The following is a 5,000-nucleotide window of genomic DNA, read 5'->3' as shown; positions in this document are numbered from 1 at the left end:
TGGCTCGCTCTACTTTAAAATTCTTTTGGAAAGGACAACTAGCAGAAAATTAAAAAATTTACCTTTTGTAACTCTCCAAGAATTACTTCCAATTCAGTTACCTTTGTCAGTGGACGAGACGTGGAAAGAGTTGAGCCAGGGCGTCGGTGAAAGGAATTCGTCACTTGCAATACTTTTTCAAGGAACAAAATGGACGAGCGCTCCATGTCATGCAGCGCTCAGGTACTTCAAGGTTATGGAGGAGTGATGTAGTGGTTGCATTTGAAAACATTCTCAAGGGTCGGTTGTAATAGAGAGAGAGAGAGAGAGAGAGAGAGAGAGAGAGAGAGAGAGAGAGTAGCTGGTTGTGTGGTTGTTGTCTCGTTAGGTTGTTTGGGTTTGTTGGAGGAAATAGGAAGGGTTGGATGTTTTGTGTATTGCTATATCGTGTTTTATGTTTATTTGTTGTTGTTAAGATGGTGCAGGGAAGATTTGTGTCTGTGGTTTCCCATTTTGAGAGAGAGAGAGAGCGTGCATGATGATTGGATAGTTAATAAGTGGACCGCTTGTTTGGCAGGTGTTTTGTGTTAGTCTGCTGGTTCAGTCGCCAGCCTTGAGTGAAGGATTCTGGGTCAGTCAGCTATTGGAACGAGTGACGAGCATTCAGTCGAGTCACTATTTGAAGGCAGTTATTGGTGGTCAGTTGTCATTGTATGTTTTTAATTTTAGTTGAGTTAATTGTGCTTGTGTCCATCTGATGGTTGTTGAGCTGGTGAGTATCTGTTGTTTTTGATGTTTTTTGAGTTTTTGAGAAATCTCTTTATGTTGATTGGTGTTTGTTTGTGAAGTACTTTGCCGTGTTGTATTTGAGTTGTTGGGTGGTTTTGGTTCTTGTTTGTTTGTTTGTTTGTGTGTGTGTGTGTATTGGTATTTGGCAGTTTGTTGGTCTGGTGCTAGATGCTAGTGGATGAGTTTGTATCTCAGAGACTGTATTCAGTGGATAATGCAGCGTCTCGCCCTGATTGTGTCAAGAGTTGGTGAGTACTTGGTTTTTGAGAATTTTTGTGTTTTATCTCGTTGAACCAATAGTACTGTTAGTAATTAGTAACGTAAAGAGGAAAGTGTGGTAGGGGGAAATTTTAGTAGCTGGACAGACTAACGTAAATGTGGGGAAATCTTGTTTACTTTGCTTTGCTTTGCTAGTGATCCTGCCACATTATTTTGGCACCCAAACAGCGACTGCTGGTGTGGCATCATTAGGACTTTTGGTATAGAGAGGGTGAATGACTGGTGAAGAAATCAAGGATGAAAGGTTTGAAGGAGATAGAGAGGCTGAGGGAGGAATTGTTGTTGTTGAGTGAAGCTAAGGAAAGAGTGGAAAGAGAGTATGAGAGGCTTAGAATTCAGTGTGAGGAGCAAAAGAGGGAGTTAGAAGAGTTGAGAGGAGTGATGAGGAGTGCAGAAGAAGGAATGAAAGAGGAAGTGAAAGGGGTCAAGAAGCGGATGATTGAGTGATGATGATAGCAGTGCAAGAGATGGTTAAAGGACTGATTCGAGAGGGAGCTGTTGAGGGTAGGCTTCCTGGGCCTTGTGATGGGCTAGGAGTGATAAAAAGGTAGAAGAGCGAGTGGATGAGAGTACAAGTGGCAAAGGTGATTTGGTTGTGATAAGTGAGGGAAAGAAGGGGAACACACAGGATAAGAATGAGAAGAGGGCTGAGAAAAAGGAAAAGACTAAGGGGAAGAAGGTTGGTAAGGACATTGGACAAGATGAGACAAAGATTGAAGATGTTGGAAAAAGGGCTGAGAGTAAGGGACAGGATGAGAATGATTCAGATAGTGGTAGGTGGGAACAAGTAAGTAATAAGAAGAACGGTAAGAAGGGCGTGGCTAAGAGCATGGATGTTAGTATGGAAGTGGATTCATTGTATTCAGAAGAGGTTAAGAGGGGTCAAGATGGAAGTAGTGGAAGTGAGAATGAGAGTGAGCGAGAAATACGAAAGGCTGTGTATATGAGAGAGGTACCCCACTGTGCACGGTATGAGGAATATGGGAGTAGGTACATAGGTGACTTTTTCAAGGAATACGAGAAATATTGCATGGCAAAGTACGGAGACAACAGGAGAGTTTGGGTTAGGGGGTTAGGAGAATTCTTGACAGGGTATTTGTTAAACATGCGTGGGATAATGATGAGGGTAGGAGATGTATTGTATGAGAGTGTTAAGACTAGGATTATGGAACAGGCTAGGAGGGCAAAGAGCAGTGTTACATATAGGAGGAAGAATAATTTTGAGGAGGCCAAAAGGAATGTTGGTGAGTCATTGTCTATGTATGTATGCCGATACCGGTTAGAGATATTAGCAAGGAAAAAGTTTGGGGACGAGGGAATAAATGAGTGTAAGGAGTTAGTGAGGAACTTATTAACAACTTTGCCTGAGAATGTATCTGAGTTTATAAATCTGAAACGTAAGGAGGAAATGAGATAGACGAATGAGAGGTTGAAGTGCAATCATATCTTAGAGGTAATTAAGAATTATGAATTACATAGGTGTATGAAAGAGAGCAGACATGTCAGCGTCAGGACCGAAGTAAATGAGGGCATACCTGAGTTTAGGAGCTATAGGGAGGCCGTTTTAGAAGGGCTGAAGCAAATGGCAGAGCAAGTGGTTGATAAGAGCATTAGAGGAAATAATGTAAGTATGGTGAAACCTACGAGAGGTAGGAGTGCAAGTGTCGGAAGGTTAGGGTTAGTAAGCTGTGAGCAGGAAAGCTGTGAGCGGGAGCAGAAGTGTTATAGATGTGGGAAACCAGGGGATAAGAAGAATGAATGTCTCTGGGCGTTAGGAGCTGGTTTCGGGTGTGGGAAGGCAGGACATTTAGTTAGTGAGTTTCAAAGAGATGGGGAAATTAAATGTTATAGGTTTGGGTCCTCTACTGTGTGGGCATTAAGGGTGATGCATGTGCGGGAAGGATTGTTGCACAAAGAAGGGTTTGGGGATAGAGCCCATGAATGCATGAGTGTAAAAGTAAGGAGCAAAGGGTTGTGTTTAGTTGATTTGATAGATACTGGCTGCAGTGTCAGCTTTTTTAAGAGTGGATGTCGTAAGTTGTGGAGTGAGTGTGAGGTTAGAAAGTGTAAAGGGGAGGTACGAGGAATATGGAATTTAGGTATACCTGTGGTGGGAATGTTGTGTGAAAGTATAGAAATCAAGGAGGTAGTGATGGATGAAAGTGGCTTTTGTGTAGTTGAGGGAATGAATGATAAGTATGATATGTTGCTTAGGTATAGGTACTTGAAGAAGAGTGGGATGGTGGTCCATCTAAGGGTGAACATGGTTGAGTTGCAGATGAAAGGGAATGTACGTGGGAGTTGCACTTGGATAGGGATAGAGGGGTAGACAGTAAGGTATGGAGTGGGGTGCTGTTGGTTGCGAAAGAGAGTGTGAAAGTGCCATGCGAGATCAGGGAAATTGTTAGTGTAAAAGTTGCATGGCCGGGTAATCTCAGGATCACCAACGGTGACAAGTGTGAACATGTGGTTGAAGGTGTGGATGCGAGCAAGTTGGTAAGAGAGAGTGTGCATGTGTATGATGGGGTCTTAGACATGGAGAATCCTCGGGTTTTTTGGCCTCATTGCCAAGTGTTAGGAAGAACCGAGTGCGGGGTATATGTGAGGGTGATTGTGTATGGTTCCTATACACGTTGGTAAATGCAGACAACAAAAGGTGCATTGAGATGCAATAGGTGATGACAGTTAGTGTGAAAGAAGGTGATAGTTGGAAGCATGATGAGTTAAGAGAAAGAGTTAGGGTAGATGAAAATGTTGAAAATGTTAGTGATGGTGACAGGGAGTGATTGAGGAGGATGTTGTGGAATAGGCGGTGTGGTTGAGCTGTGGAGACGAGGATTTTTTGGGGTCTAAACTTCCAGATTTTAGAATAGTTTTGAAAGACAATACCCACATATATCAGCATCCCTGACACTTTTGCCTGCCTATTGCACAAGAGATTAAGAAGCAGTGTGAGGAACTTGAAAGATTGGGAGTGATAGAGAGGAGTGAGAGTGCCTGGAATAGCCCCATAGTCTCTGTCTAAAAGCCGATGAAAGTTTGTGGATGTGTGTAGATTACAGAAGGGTGAATGAAGCGACTGTGATGGAGTGATTTCCGATGAATGTGGTGTCTGATTGTGGTGTACAAGATGCATGGGATGAAGGGTGCTTACCAATTAAAACAATGGTGAAACGGGGCTATTATCAGATGCCTCTTGAGGAGGGGAGCAGGCCTGTTACAGCATTTTCAAGTGGCAGTTGCCACTACCAGTTTAAACTGCTGAGTTTTGGTTTGGCTAACAGAGGGCAATGAATGTAGTTTTGGCTGGGTTTGATACAAAGGTGACTGTGTTTATAGATGCTATTTTGATTGCGAATGAAACTGTTGAAGAGAATATGGAGTTGCTTGAGAAGGTACTAGAGTGCTTGGAAGAGGTTGGAGTGAAAGTGAAGCTTGAGAAATATACGTGGTTTGTTGGGGAGGTGGAATTTCTTGGCGATATGGTGAATGCAAGTGGGGTAAGGAAGAGTGAAAAGTTTGTGCAAAAGGTAAGGGAATTTCCACTTCCTCAGACTGTGTGTGAGTAAAAGGGTTTTTTGGGATTGATTGAGTTTGGAAGGAAGTTTGTTAGGGACTGTTCAGGGATTGGAAAGCCACTGACTGAATGGACAGGGAAGAGAAATAGCACTAAATTGAAGTGAGATGAGTGCATGGAGAGAGTATTTGAGAGATTGAAAGAGGAGGATACAAGGGATATCACCTTGGCTTTCCCAGATTATGGCAAGGATGCAAGCAGGCTTGAGCTCTATACAGATGCTCGTAAGTTTAGAATGGGGGGGATGTTTAGTGCAGTTGCAAGAGGCGAATGGGGAAGAGCAATTGAGAGTGATAGCGTATGTATTGTGGCTTCGACCAGCTTTCTACGATATACAGGAAAGCGGTCCACCAGAGTTACTTAGGATTCACAGTCG

Source organism: Macrobrachium nipponense, chromosome 15 (assembly GCF_015104395.2).
Source record: "Macrobrachium nipponense isolate FS-2020 chromosome 15, ASM1510439v2, whole genome shotgun sequence".
Lineage (NCBI taxonomy): Eukaryota > Metazoa > Arthropoda > Malacostraca > Decapoda > Palaemonidae > Macrobrachium > Macrobrachium nipponense.
Note: the sequence above shows the minus strand (reverse complement) of the source record.